This window comes from Arvicanthis niloticus, chromosome 5 (assembly GCF_011762505.2).
Source record: "Arvicanthis niloticus isolate mArvNil1 chromosome 5, mArvNil1.pat.X, whole genome shotgun sequence".
Lineage (NCBI taxonomy): Eukaryota > Metazoa > Chordata > Mammalia > Rodentia > Muridae > Arvicanthis > Arvicanthis niloticus.
In genome coordinates this window covers 29,897,092-29,913,019 of record NC_047662.1, presented here as the reverse complement: position 1 = coordinate 29,913,019, position 15,928 = coordinate 29,897,092, and the positions used below count along the sequence as shown (strand labels likewise).

Genomic DNA, 15,928 nt, shown 5'->3' with positions numbered 1-15,928 from the left:
ACAGTCCCTCTGTGGCCTTCGAGTGTAAGCCAAATAAACCCTTTCCTCCCCAAGTTGCTGTTGGTCATGGTGTTTCATCGCGGCAATAGAAACCCTAATGAAGACAGCCCATTATCATAGTCATAAAGCAATCTGGATGTTTCATAAATCCAGGCAATGACTTGTGTGGAATGTGAAGTTCCTCTTAAAAAAAAAAATGGAGGAATGCCTATTGTGGATACTTAAAGCACCATTTCTAAGTGCTTGCTCAGGGAGACTTGGCCTCCCCTTTCTATCAAAGCACTCAGTCTAAGAGGTAGCTCAGATCTGGAAAGCAAGTGAAGAGTCACCATTTTTCTATAAGAAAGGCTGCTGTAAGCCTCCATCTTTTTACCCCCCCGCCCTGCTCTAGCTCCCTCATGATGACAGAAGTCAGACAATGCCATGGCTGGCGCCCATGTGTAGCACCCTAGCTATCAGCATGAGACCCTTGGGAGCAAGGTTTCTCAGCTGCTACGTAGCTCTACCGCTTGATGTGATGACCAAGTCCACTTTCCTCTGTCCGTTCCCTGCTGGCCTCTGCTAGTCTCAAGCCCATCACTGCCCCTCTCATCCGGGACCCCAGCTTCCTGCCAATATCTCTTACCTCCCATCCTTGTCCAGAGAAGGGAGCCATGCAGAACCCTTCAGGACTGAATACTCCTGGTTAGAGCACCCCTTGCTACTTTAGGGATGAGAATGTCCTCTAGACCCTTTGAGAAAACATAGTTCACGGCTGTCCCAGTCTCATGCCACAGCCCAAATCCTCTGATTGGATCATCAATACTCTACCAAGGTAATTTCAGCACCACCTTTAATTTACTGCAGGAATGAACCCTATAGGGACATCCCAGTAAGACTATAGCCCTGGCAGCAAGTGTCTGTGTAAACAAAGGATCCTATAGCTATTAGAAAAATATTCTGTTTTGTTTCAAGACAGGGTTTCTCTGTATAGCCCTGGCTGTCCTGGAACTCACTCTATAGACCAGGCTGACCTCAAACTAATAGATATCCACCTGCTTCAGCCTCTGGATGCTAGGATTAAAGGCATGAGCTACCACCACCTAGCAGAAAAGTAGTCTTATGTCAGTAGCTGACACCCTGATCCATACTTGGGTTCCTACCCCTAGTCCCACACAAGTCCCTCACCTTCAGGTGCACCCACCTAGCTCTCTCTGCTGCATGGCTGCAGCACAGGTAGCTCGTCTGTGAATAAGCTATTTTTTCCTGGAGCCAAATCTGGACTCCCTTGATCAAGCTAAGCTGACACCTGGCCTGACTCAAATGTGTTTCTCCATTTCTATGTTGACCTTAAGAGTCAAGTGTGTAGCCAGGTGTGGTGGTGCATGCCTTTAATCCCAGCACTCAAAAGGCAGGTGGGTCTCTGTGAGTTCCAGGCCAGCCTGGTCTACAAAGCAAGTTCCAGGACTGGTGGGGCTGTTGTACAAAGAAACCCTGTCTCAGAAATCAAAACAAAACAGAGTCATATGTGGGCTGGGGTGATGGCTCAATGGTTAAGGTGCTTCCTGTGAAAGCAAAAGAAGTAGAATTTAGATGTCAAGAATTCGTATAAAACACAGGGAGGGTATGACGGCCAACTTGAATTGCAGCCTTAGAAGGCAGAGACTGGAGGATCCCCAGAACAAGGTGGCTTGCAAGACTAGCCATTACCAGTGAGCCTTGGGTTTGACTTCCAAACCATGCCTCAATGAATAAAGTAGAAAAGCAGATGAGGGTGATCCAACACCAACCTCAGGCCTCCACATGTGTGCACCTATGTGCACATATATCTACACACATGTAAGCCCACAAACATGTGAACACACACACATGACAATGAAAAACCATAACACAGACTCATATGTGGTAACGTATGGTTCTGGGTTTAGTGATGTACACCTGTGGCCCCAGTTCTAGGGAGGTGCAGACAGAAGGATTGGAAATTCAAGGTCATTCTTGGTTACAAAGTGAGTTCAAGGCCCACTTAGGCTACATGAGAGAAACTTGACAAGAAAGAAAGAGAGAGAGAGAGAGAGAGAGAGAGAGAAGAAAGGAAGGAAGGAAGGGAGGGAGGGAGGGAGGGAGGGAGGGAGGGAGGGAGGAAGGAAGGATGGGAGAGGGAGGGAGGGGGAGCAGAGAGAGAGAGAGATGGTAGGGGAAGGAAGGAAGAATCACATGTTACCCAAAGTTGTAAGCAGGCATCTGTAATCACAGTGGCAGAGGCTGGTGTATTGTGAATTCAAACTAGCCTGGATTACAAAGTGAGACCAGGTCAAAAAATTAAAGAAAGGGACAAAGACAGAGAGAGGGAAGAAGGGAAGAAACGTGGAAGGGAGAACAGGGAAGGGGATGGAAGGGAAGGGGAGGGGAAAGCATACATTTAAAATGAGTGCACTGTGACATGGAGGGAGCCGGTCCTTTACTGCCCTGGAGCAAAGCCACCACTCACCAACACTCCTGGAAGCAAGAGCTAAACTTGTCTTCAGCTATACAGAACGTTTACATTTTTCTGTTACAGTAACTGACTATTAGTTCACACCTGTCTCCAGAACTAACTGGTCCAACCCCCCCAGAAAGTGGAAGACAATTCAGGCCTCTTCCTTTTCCGCCCTAGAATTAACCCACCTCCCTGAACTATGGGAAATAAAAAAGTCCTTTCTTCCTAAGGTAAGCCCCCACCCCCTTAGAGACCTTTGGTCAGACGCTAAAACCTCAATAAGCCAACAATCTGATGTTATGCATTCCCTCAAGTCCAGCTCCTCACCCTGGAGACTTCAGGTATATCTAGCTTGTCAGCGCACAAGCCAGAGAGTACTATGGTGTCTAAGAAAAACTTCTCCACTAGAACCTGGAGAACAGGATATGAGTCTTATCTATTCTCTAGGTCAGGAGTTTTCAATGTTCCTCTTGCTACAACCCTTTAATACACCTCCTCATGTTGTGGTGACCCCCAACCATAAAATTTTGTGGCTATTGCATAACTGTAATGTGGCTACTTCATAACTAATTTTGCTACTGCTATCAATCATAATGTAAATATCTGATATGCAAGATATCTGATATGTGACCCCTATGAAAGGGGCGTTTGACACACATACCCCCCAAGGGGTCACGACCCACATGTTGAGAACTGCTGTTCTAGGGCTTGGTATTTTGCACCTGGGGATAATTCCTAGTTTCTCAGGCCTCAAAAACTCAGAAATAAAAACTGGAACAGCCGGGCAGTGGTGGCGCACGCCTTTAATCCCAGCACTTGGGAGGCAGAGGCAGGCGGATTTCTGAGTTCGAGGCCAGCCTGGTCTACAGAGTGAGTTCCAGGACAGCCAGGACTACACAGAGAAACCCTGTCTCGAAGAAAAAAAAAAAAAAAAAAAAAAAACTGGAGCAAACCACAGCCTGAGCCACACAGAAGTGGAGAGCTGTCACCAACGACACCAGTGCTGCAGTCCACTGTCACAGTCACTGTGTCGTCTCAGCACCAGACTATCATCTGTGCCATAGATGCATATGGCGTGGGCTGTGAATCCAAGTGCAGCTAGGCAGTCCCAGCCCTGCTCTCCTAGAGCTTACAGTCTAACGGGAGAGTCAGGCTCATCGGATAACCAAACAAATGAGTGCATAGTTACAAGCTGGCAGACATATTCCAAGGGAACGCCACACATTCTAGGAGAACAAATGAAGAATGAGCTGGCTTGAAGGCGCCTCTGAAGGCATAACATTTGAACTGACATCTGAAGCATGAGTAGGAGTTAACCAAGCACAAAATAGGAGGGTGGAGAAAGCACAGTCCCCACAGATGGTAGAGCAGGTTCTGTGGCGTTGGGGGAGGGACAGGAACATATTGATGATGTAAAAGGTCTGCACAGACCACAGGGACCAAAGGGGATCCTGCAGGAGCATGAAGCCAGAGAGACAGGTGAGGGCAGACCCTGTGGCCTCAGAAGTACTATAAAGATATTGGTCCTCCTTGTTTGGACCAAGAGAGGCAGGTGAGGGGGTTTGCACAGAGATGCTATGTGACCCCAGGGGTTGGAGGGACTCACTCTGTCTGCAGTGCAGACAATAGATTGGAAGGAGCAGAGGCAGAAGCAGAAGTGAGTTAGGAGCTCTCCCTGGGAATCCTGGGAAAGGATGATGGAGGCTTAGACTGTGGGTGTAAAATCAACAGGACTGGGTGATGGGTGGATAATGGGCTAAGAGCAGCTGCTGCTGGCATCTTGTGCTCTCAGCATCTCATAAAAATTGCAAGGTTCTTTTGGTTTTGAACAATGGAATCTCATCTCACATGGGGGGATGGGGTGGGGGGGGTGCAGATTTGGAAGTGCCTGAGACAGGAATTGCATAAAGTCAAAAGTGCCCTTGGAAAACTCTGAAGCCACTCGCAAAGTACAGTATCCATGAGTTTGTTTACACAGCTCAAACAGAAATTTTTAGGCACACTAAAGTTAGAGAGCCGCTGAACTAGAATAAAGAAAGCAACAGAAGGAAAACCCATATGCAAATGTCTGGGCATTCAAATCACTTGCTTTTAAGACAAGGACTCAAATCCCAGGGAGTGAATGAGGAAATGGGGGTGGGGGGGGGGTCCAAACAGAAGATGTGGCAAGAATTTTCTTAAAGCCCTGCCTTGCTGAAAACCATCCCAGCTTGGTTTGGACACGGAGCCCTTGTAACTGTAGTTACCTATTAGTGTGTGGACTGGGTGTAGGCGCCGAATCCTGGCCTCTGCTCACCTCCGTTTCCAGGTCTGTGCTCAGACAGCTCAGATCCTCTGGACCCTTCCATCAGCAGAAAAGTCAAGGTCAAGGGACTCTGACAAGACCCCTGTTAATCTCAGCTGGGACCGTGCACCCGTGTCACCTGCTCCTCATGAGTTGGTGGGGCTCTGCCCCTTGTTTCCCCACTGCCTAATGAAGCAGACACCATCTGAAGCCTTGCCAGCACCAGGCCAGAGGGAAAGAGCTCTCTCTGCAGGCTTCACAAAGCGATTAGATGCCCGTGCATGGCACGGAGGCACTTCCATGAGCAGCTCATTGGCCAGAATTCATCACAAGGCTTCACCCAACCACAAGAGGGCCAAGAAGTGCAATCCTTCCATGTGTTCAGCAGGTGCACAGCCAGAAATATTTGACAAACAACACTAATGACTTCCACATGCTCTAAATGTACAATGACAAGAGAGAGAAGAGACGAGCCCTAATTATTAAGTCTGTGTTTGGATCCAGGACCCTGTGTAACCATGTGGCTGAATAAAATTTGCCCGTTCATGCCCCAGGGGGCAGAGCCCATGCCCAGAAAGACTCCCAGGCAGCATTTGGATATGCTATCTTGGAATTAAAGAGGATCCATTAAAGGCTGCTGACAGCCAGGGCTTGTCTGCACTGAGCTCTCTCTCTCTCTCTCTCTCTCTCTCTCTCTCTCTCTCTCTCTCTCTCTCTCTCTCTGTGTGTGTGTGTGTGTGTGTGTGTGTGTGTGTGTGTGTGTGTGTGTGTGCGTGCGCACCCAGGATTCTAACATGAAAAATTGTGGAACTGGTACTCTGTCACCAAAGATCTCTGACCGTCCCTGAAAGTACCTGGACTGAAGAAAATGGATATACAACTGATTCCTAGCTCTCAAGGAGCTCCCACGACGATGCTGTGGGAGTTGGTGTCCAGTGGTCAGCCTCCGCGTCTTCCCCTGACATCATGGTGTTCCTCTTGCACAGTGGAACCTAGTCCCCTCCTTCGAAATCATGTCTGTTATCATGCTCTCATCAGTAGTGTGTGGCAGGAATGAAGACCAAGCCTTAAGATGACAGTCACTTCCACTTTCTCCTTCTGGGAATCAAGTGACCATAGTGTAAGAGAGCCAGAAGTTAATTGATTAGACACCGTGTGGATGGAAGCCCTGGGGAGTGGGGAAACACTGACCCCAGCTTCAAAGAAGGCCCCAGCTGAGTCTAGTCACAACAGATAATGCAGAACTGCCTAGAAGAGCCCACCCGACCCATAAAATAGAAAGGAAAACTCCCATCATCTTAAGCCACTATTGTCAAGGCACAGTTTGTTACACAGTCACAGAAAACGAAAATCACTCACTAGCTGATGTCTATGTTCTTCGGAGTTTCAGAGAAAGAATATCTAAGAACACACAAAAAGGTGTTCTACAACTAGGCTCTTCGGAACAGCCTTAGAAACAGGGATTTCAAAGAATGAGTTCAATTGGACAGGAGGTGCACTCAGGAGATCCCTATAAGGAAAGGAAGAAAGCCAAAAGCAAAGATTATCATGTGTGGAGTAGTGGTCACTAGAGGATGGGAAGGGCAGGGAGGAGAGTGGAAGAGTAGATTGGTGGTACCAATTGCAGTTAGACAGAAGGAATACATTCTAAAGGTATATAGTACCGTGTGGGGAGTTCATTGTAACATGCTTTTAGAGAGCGATAGAAGAGAGGCTCTCAAAAGCTACAAACATGGGGAAATGATAAAGACATGGAAATGCTACATGGTTTCATCAGTACACCATATGCATATGTGCTCAAACATCAGACTGTAGGCTAGAAGCAAGTGCAACCATTGGATGTCAATCAAACATTTTTATTGAGAAACTTGGAATTGGACTTGCACATGTGATGGTTAGTTGTTGTCAACTTGGCACAAACTAGTCAACTGGGAAGAGGGAACCCTAGTTGACATATCATCCTCATCAGATTGGCCTGTGAGCTATATGGGTGAGGCATTTTCTTGACTGCTAACTTCTGGAGGAGGACCAAGTCCACTGTGGGAAGTATCATCCCTAGGCTGGTGGGCCTGGGCTGCACAAGAAAGGGGGCTGAACATGAACATGAGAGAAGTCAGTGAGCAGCATTCCTCCGTGGGTTCTGCTTCAAGCTGATGAACTGTCACTTCTGTGTAAGATAAAATGAATCTTTTTGTCCCCAAGTTGCTTTTAGCCACAGTTGTCTTTACAGCAACAGAAAGTCCCTAGAACTGCACCAAAGGCCTGGAACAGACCTTTGAATACTTTGCAGCCACAAAGCATTATCCTAAGCTGAGGAAAGGAGAGTGTGCCTTCATCAGTCAGTATTAGCTGCGGGCTGTTCCAGGAGAGGCCATCACTTGAATGAAGGTATCTGCCTGCTGTTTCCCTGGTCTCCATGGAGGGATGTGGCTGGGCACACCCAGCAACTGACATTCTCAGCAGCTAAAGACAGAGGTAGCATCCCCTGGAGAAAAAGGCAGGCACAAGAACACAATCCCTACTGGAGGTGAGCCCAAGGCACTTGAAATGAACTAGAGAGGCTCCCTGTGAAGGGAGGAAGGAGAGGGAGCTTCCAGGCAAAGGGAACATCGATAGCAAAGAGAGGCTCCAGCGTGAGAACAAGCAAAGCCACTGCCAGCAGAACACACGGAAACCGAGATAAGAGATGAGGCAACAGCGAGCTGAGAAATGTGGGTTTTCCCGGAGGCAACAGGGACTACTAAAGAGTTCTAAGCAAGGCAGAGACTAGTGAGCCATCTGTTTCCAAAGATTTCCTCTGACAGTAAGGTGGAAGGTGGACCAGTGAGGTAAGACCGGAGGCTGGGATCCTGGTAATGAGAGAGAAGTTAGCTCCCCTGCTCCTGTTGGGACCACCTGCTGAGTCCCGCATCCTCTTCTTCCTGGGCAGTGAGGTTATATTGCAACCTCATCTATGTTATTGGCCTGGTGCCTGGCTGTGCTGCAGTTGCTACATGGTGCATGGTATCTTCAAAGGCCCTTGTACCATTTGCATACACAGGACAGCCTTAGCCTTTAATAAGAAGAAGGTGAAGGTCACCTAGGCAGGAGGTGACCTAGGGTGTCAATCCAAATGTCTGTATCCCAGGTATCAGGACTCTCAACCAAGCCTTGACAAATCAAAACATAGCAGTCTTTCTCTGTTGAGAATTCTGTTTTCTCTGGAAATCCTCTACCTGATCCCGGGTTACATCTATTTTTCCACCCTCCAGCTGTAGGGGAAATTCTCTTTTTCTGGTTGCCAGGAAACCCTCCCATTTTCACAGCTCACTACAGAATTAGTGATGAGAGGCTAAAGAGATGGCTCTGCAGTTGAGAGCACTTGTTGTTCTTCCAGAGGGATCTGGGTTCGATTCCCAGAATTGACATGGTGGCTCAATGGTCTATAATTCCAGTCCTAGGGAATCCAACACCCTCTTCTAGCCTCCATGGACACTGACACTGTACACACACACACACACCGCACAGATATAAATGCAGGGGAAACACTCACACACATAAAATTAACAACTTTTAATTTTTAAAAAATACTGATGGATCATCGCCTCAGCCTTTCATTGTCTTTGCCCCCAGCCACAATCATCTAATTCTATAGACTTTGTAGTCACTACCTCCTCTGAGCCGCTCAAATATCAAAGAGGCTGCCCATCAGCACATCCACTTCCACCAGTATCCCACCCTACTTCACCACTGCTAAAAGTTTTAACAAGCCACTCAGAGGCCATTAGAGCCTCCACCCACTAGAGACGGGCTCTCGTTACCAACAGGCCGGTGGATAATCCAGCTCCACATTCCCATTTTAGAGTCTGTTTCCTAGGAACCACTCCCAGCACCAACTGTAGTAGTAGGTCAGGTTCCCTAGAAATAGATCAAAGATGGAAATTTGTATGCAGAGGATTTACTGGGGAGTGAGAGCAGGGACATTAGTAAAAAAGAAAAGAGAGTCAGACTGGGCTGCGTGAGTCCTTGAACCCTGTGTGTATGCATCACAGACAGCAATCCCTAGGAAAGTTCTAGAACAGATATGGTACTTTATAGATATACCCAAATTATGTGATAATAAACAGTCAGTGAATCGGAACCGCCTCCAGGGAGGGACATAAACTTTAGGAGAGGCAGTTCCATTTACCAAAAGGCAATTCTGGGAAAGAGACCACTAGATGCTATGGGCCATCTATGCTATCACTGGGAACAAAACCATAGCAACCTCCTCAAGCAGCATTAGAGAACTCAAGAGGGAGGATGGTGGTTGGTATTGTTCCTAAGGTCAAGTCTGGCTCTACTGGGTCTGGCCACAGGAAGTCACAGAAGATGGTGGGAGCGAGACGTTCATTCAATGATGTCTGAGAAGAGTTTCATGCAAGAGCTAAGGGAGGAGGAGAAGCAGGAGGGAAGATGAGCCTCCGGGCCATTCTATTCTCCAGAATGGATGGCAACTCAAGTAGACAGTGCCTAAGATAAGTCGTCCTTCAGAAGTACAGCTTTGCCGGGCATGGGAGAGGCACACACCTCCAATGCCCACACTCAAGAGGCAAAAGCAGGAAAGTCTCTGTGAGTTCGAAGCCAGCCTGGTCTATGTAGTGAGTTCTAGACCAGCCAGTTCTACAAAGGGAGACCCTGTCTCAAAGCAAAGAGAGTATACATCTTTGAACACTGCCTGCATTTGCATTTTCCCATTTGCAATAATGTATACAGACATATGTACACACACAGGTGCACACAAAGCTTTCCCGAAGCAAGAACTCCAGCTATCCGCTGCTGCTAAGCAGATTTCTGTCCTCATTAGCCAAAAACTGATTGGATTAGTTATCTGAATACCCTGTCTTCCCGTATACCTATTGACTTCAGGTGCTCCAGCTGGAGTCCCAGCTCCACATTCAAGTCTGTTCAGAGTCCTGGGAGTAAGAATGATGTCACCAACAGCAACTAACTTTCATTGAGCACCAGGTAAACACACTTACAAGTTTACTCATTCCACCTCTTTAACCCATGTAAGACAGATGCCTGTTTACCCATTTCTCAGAGGAGGAAGCAAAGGCTCCAAAAGAGCTAAACCATTTGTCTATGGTTTGTACAACTGGTTGGTGTCAGAACTGGGACCAAGATTCCAGTTAGGGTGGTGATCGAGGCTAATAGGACATTGAGGATTGAACCAGCAGCCAGACACAGAGGCACATGCCTTGAGCCCCAGCACTTGGGAGGCCGAGGCAGGAGGATATCTGAGTTTTAAGTCAGCCTGGTCTACAAAGCAAGTTCTAGAATAGGCAAGGCTGTTATACAGAGAAACCCTGTCTTGAAAAACCAGAAAGAGAGAGAGAGACAGAGACAGAGACAGACAGAGACAGACAGAGACAGACAGAGACAGACAGAGAATATTGAACCGGCTCATTCATTCATTTAGGAAACATTTGTGGAGAGCCTACTGTCCCAAGCACTTGAGAAACCTCATACAGCAGTAGCCATGGACAGTCTTTCCCTCATGTAATTCTCTGCACAGCGGGAGAGAAGAATAAATAATGAATATAATATGTCAATACTCATTTGTATATTTTAAACATATAATGGATTCTCTGGTCTGCCCCAGTTTCCCACTTTGGAACTGAGACACCTCTCCCTTGTTTTGGGAGTGCTGATGGATGGCCATTCATCAGAGTGTCTCTGCAAAACCTGTCTAAAAAGGGAGCTGCTTCACCTACAGCTACTCCCTTCCCTAAGGGCAGCCTTCATCCAATGTCGGGTCAGTAGAGAATCACAAATGTCCCATGCAACATCTTAATGCCTAGCTGCTTTGAAAGCTCTCCTGGATCCCAGGTCCCTGGGCATCAGCTCCAGCCTTCACTGTAACTGTATCACATGGCACATGCCTCTGCCCTGGGCTGCTTCCTTCCCACAGGTCTGAGAGCCTTTCCCAGTACACTCCCTCCAAGGAAGCTTCTCTATCACAGTCTCTTTCTCTGTGCATTCAACCTGCTATGGGAAGGGTATCTTCTAGGGGAGAAAGAGGAGGGCAAGAAAAGAAGAAAAAAATCAGCAGAGGAAGAAGGATCAGAGGGCAGGGCCCCAAAAGGCAGCAGGCTGTGAAATCAAAGAAGATATTTAAGACAACCTCATTAAGAAGTGATATTTGAGCAAAGACTTGAAGGTGGATGTAAGGGAGTTACCCAAGTGGAAACCGGGTGGGAAAACATCCCTGGCAGGGGGAGGGGAAGAGTAGGAGAGGACCGTAGTGAGATGGGATGACACAGAACAGCGCACATAAGAACTTGCTGGCCACTATAAGGCCCTCCAGAGGACCTGGTCTGAAATGAGCCCTCCCCAGACTTCTATAGAGACAAAGGGCAGAAGCAGGGCACCTGCTTGGAAGTCACTGCAGAGAACCAGCTGAGGATGTGCCAGGGTGGCAGTGACCAGTGACAAAAGGGGATCAGAGGTAAGCTTTTAAAGTGCAGCCAGTAGGCTTGACCAATGACTGGAAGTGAAGAGAACACAGGAGCCAAGAATGACCATGACATTTTCTTGTCCTGACATGGAAGTTCTTGCTGAGACCTCAGTCAAGACAGAAAGAAGGTTTAGAGGAGACCTGATGTGAATGCTGTTGTCGTTGAAATTGACAGAGTAACACCCACAGCACAGGATGGCTACCCAGCTGTGGGACAAAGTAGGCTACCATTCCAATTGGAATGACAGATGGGTGTCAGGGGCACGGTGGAAGTGGGCACAGGGGCCCGACTCTATAATGCCATCCCATGATGTCCTGAGACTCACACCAAGTTCCTATGGCCTCTCAACTATTCGAGGGACAGGCGAACACATGCACAGAGAAGGTTCTGTGTGAAAAGTGAAAGGTGTTCAAGCAGACATTTGTGACTGAGATGACGGCTCAGATGCTGTGTTCTTGAACCACGTGGGATGTGTGTGTGTGTGTGTGTGTGTGTGTGTGTGTGTGTTTGTGTGTGTGTGTGTATCTGTCTGTCTGTCTGTCCATCTGTCTGTCCGTCTGTCTGAGTGGCCATAAAGATCTAGTACCTTGCAGTGTGACTAAGAAGATGATGCCAGCCCAGAGCCTGGAACCCAGTAGCTTCACATTGTTATGGAATGTGTAGAGTAAGCAATTAGCTACTGTTGGCATTTAGAACATCAACAACCCACCCCCCCTCTGCCCTGAACCACTCGAGTCCCCTTAAAGCCTTGTACAAATGACTCTAGAACATAAAGGTGCCTGCAACTCCCAAGTGCCGGGCCCTTCCCTGCTGTATCTGGGGAACTGCTGTATCTGTAGTTGGGGAACTACTGTCAGCGTTCAGGAGGGCGGAGAGTTAACTCTCCTTTTGCCATTAAACATAATCAGGGAGAAATCTGTGTGACGCTCAGTGCTCTGGCCGGTAAGTGATTCCCCCAGAACAACAGATAAAAGCCTGGCACTAAAGTGCAGCCAGAAACGATGTGTAATTGCCATGAAAGAATCTTTGAATCTACACGTTGCTTTTAACTTGGGAAGCTTAAATTACAATTAATAGTTGCCTTGTAGAAGAGGGGGGAGAGGAATAGAGAAATTCCAGGCCCTTGAGCTCAGAGCCCCAGGCTCCATCTAAGCACTTCAGTGTTGGGAGGGGAGGGGAGGCTAAATAGTATGGAGGGGAGAGAAAACTAAGAGTGTAGCTTTCTCGGGGTCTCAGGAACCCTGATAGGTTATATTTCTTGCAAGCTCTAAACATACTGCTTTCTGAAGAAGCTCCTGGGTACTCCCATGGTGGAGTTCCTCCCATCAGTATCCCTACAGTGTTGCAAATAGCCAGAACTCACTGCCCCCATTTTGCAGATGAGGAAACTAAGGAAACCCGAGGAGCGTAGCTAGTCTACCTGCAATTTCCCAAACTAGGAATGGCCAGAGAGCTCCTTCCTCCTGGGGTAAAAATGTTCAGAGATAGAAGGGTGTCTGTCTGCTTCCGTATCCGATAATAGTGTGAACTCAGCGATCTTGCTTGGTGACCGGTCCGTCTTTTAAGCACTTAACCAATGAGCCAGCTTTGGGGCTGGAGGTGTAGCTCGGTGATAGGGCATGTGTCTAACATATGCAAGGACCTAGGTTCCAACACCAATACTATAAAATAAAATCAAAATAAAAAGGGATAATAAGAACCAGGTAGGGCTGGAGAGATGGCTCAGAGGTTAAGAGCACTGACTGCTCTTCCAGAGGTTCTGAGTTCAATTCCCAGCAACCACAGGGTGGCTCACAACCATCTGTAATGGGATCCAATACCTTCTTCTGGTGTGTCTGAAGACAGCTGCAGTGTACTCATATAAATAATAAATAAATAAATCTTTAAAAAAAAAAAAACAGGTGGTGATACACACCTTTAATTCCAGCACTTAAGAGGCAGAGGCAGGCAAATCTCTGAGTTCAAGGCCGGTCTTGTCTACAGAGTGAGTCCCAGGACAGCCAGGGCTACACAGAGAAACCCTGCCAAACACACCCCACCAATAAAAAAATGACCATAAGAGTTAACCACTGGACCATACAGCCCTTCCCCTCCCCCAACACCCTCCTCCCAAGACCTAGTGTGCTCCCCTGAGGAAAACTTCAAAGTCCTCCTCAGACCTGGATCAGTCCCCATATCTTTGTCTGACTCAGTCTAGGTGTCCCCTTCTGTACTTTATCCCCCTCCCCACCCCCTCTCTCTACTGGACAAAACCATTAGCCCCAAGGCTGTAGACAGCTTCTATGGAGTTGCAGCTAGGCCCAGTCGGGAATCAAAAAGCTCGTTTAGCTGTCCTCCAGGAACGAGGGGTCTGGCCCTCAGAAGACACCACCAAAACTGTGAGAAGGGGCCCAGAGGAGTGGCCACAACATTCCCAGAGCTTGCTGAGGGACTCAGACTCCTGTGTCAGTGGGAATTCTGAAGCTCCCAGCACATGAGCTCATGGGTGGCTGAGTGCCCAGCCCTGTGCTTCATGGCTTTGGAATGTGTTTTGTAGGCTGGCCTGCCTTGCTCCCTCATCTTGCCACAGCCAGTGCTACTGTCTGCTCTCGGCTCTTCAAAGCCAGGCAAATTCCAGAAAGGGTTTTCTTTTTTCTCTTTCTAATACTTACCAAGTCTTGGGTATGTAGCGTGTGTGTGTGTGTGTGTGTGTGTGTGTGTGCGTGTGTGTGTGTGTGTGTGTGTGTGTGTGTGTGTGTACTCTCTCTAGCACACAAATACATGCACATCCATACAAGCAGCATCCATACAAGCACCCAGGCCTTGCCCAAGGGGCAAAGCCATTGTCTGCGTGCATGGCCGAACCTGTGTGCACCTGTCTCTGGGCATGAGTGGGCACCACGTGCATATCTGTGTGTGCTTGTGTATGTAGTGCGTGTATCCTGTGCGTGAGCAGTTTTAAAGGAACGCGGTGGGACCCGCTTGGGGCCCTGTGTAGCTGGGCCTTATTTATAGCTCTCCTCTGTCTGCTCCGTTTCCTCTAACTTCCTTGCAGAATGATATGAATGAAAATGACACTATTGACTATCTGGGTAACCATAAAAGACCTTATAGAAATAAGATTTTTATAGTTTGAGGACTCTGAGAATCAAAAGACTAAGAGTTATGGACTCGCAGGAGAGGAGAGAATCAAGCCGAGGCGGTCGGAGGGGTCCCTGGGTGGATCGTCTGTGGGTTTTTTTAAACAAACTCATATAAATAAAGTGATTGTCTTGAAAGAGTTATGGGAGCCCTGAAGCTGGGCAATATCCCTCCTGCAGAGGCGGAGGGCAGCTTGCTCTCTGCCTGAGAGGAAGCCCTCGCTTTGGCTGAGATCCTGCTCCAAGCCTCCCCAGAGAGGTAGAGGAGGCAGCCACAAGCCCTTTTGTCACTGCCCTTTTGTCTCCTGGAGATCTACAGGATTTGACACATTAGGAGTTGAGCCCCCTACCAGCTATGTGCCCAACACTAGGTACCAACCCTGAGATCAAAACTACCAGATCTGACCTTCCAGGCTGAAGCAGAAAGGCCCCTCCAACCCCAGTAAGGCACGGCATTGAAAACACTCCTTCAGCACCCACCCCCGGCTCCCTAGGAAGCTACACAGCACAACCCTGTAGACACCATGATCCATCTACCTCACCAAAACCTCCAAATCCAGTACCGATAAGCTTCAGCAACGCCCACTTAGAATCTGTATTTTCAGAAAGGAAGCAGAGCCACCCTGCCCCCTCAGAGCTCAAAAGACAGGCCCACCGTTGATTGGTACATGGAAACCAGGGTATACTCGCCTACCCAGAAAAACAGGTACAGACCAGAGAGAGTGGTGCTGAAGCCTGGTGATCAAAATTCAGGTTTTGGCCAGGTGGTAGTGACCCACACCTTTAATCCCAGCACTTGGGAGGCAGAGGCAGGTGGATCTCTGTGAATTCGAGGCCAGCCTGGTCTACAGAGAGTCCCAAGGTAGCTAGGGCTGCACAGAGAAACCCTGTCCTGAGGGGAAAAAAAAGAAGAAAAAAAAAATTCAGGTGTTGTTCATCCCAACAAGGTAAGCGCTGGGCTCTGGGTACACAGAGCAGAATCGTTCAGCTCAAGCCCTAAGGGGGAAGCACCTGTCCAGCAGGAGGGGGAGACTCACTGACATGCGGATCATGATATAGTAGGCCTGACTGCACAATTGCCCAGGAAGCCCAGTTGGTCCTGATCAGGAAGGTTCTCCACAAGTCTCTGAAATGCACATAGGAACTTGCTAGAAAGAGGTGGATAAAGAGCAAGGGGTGGTGAACTCAAAGGCCCCTGAGGTAAGGAAATGCATGCTATATTTACTATATTACTCGTGTCTTCATGGTTGACAGCAAGGATTAATTCTGAATGGAATATTGAGGGCAGTTCGTCAGTCACTGAAGGAAAGTGGTCTGAGCCAAGCATCCAGGCAGTGGTGGTGACACTGGACAGGGTCACATCGGAGGTAGAAAGTCAAGGAAAGATAGGACAGCCTCCTGCCCAGCACTGTCTAGTTCTGAAGACTAACCTAGTTCTGCTAATGTGTTTCCAAAGAGCAGGATGCCTTTTCTGACTAAACAGTCAGCTTGCCTGGTGCCTCTCCCCAACTCTGTCTTCTCCAGTCAATCTTCCCATCTCCCAGCTCCATCCCAGACCTCGGGGGCAACACTAGGTCCTTATACCCTCCCA

General features: G+C 48.2%; 1 long non-coding RNA gene across 1 annotated transcript in view; it reads right to left on the bottom strand.

Annotated features, from left to right (window-relative positions):
* LOC143442353 (uncharacterized) overlaps positions 1–15,928 on the bottom strand; it is a 137,566-nt gene that overhangs the window by 35,646 nt on the left and 85,992 nt on the right. The gene's annotated exons all lie outside the window — the stretch shown is intronic.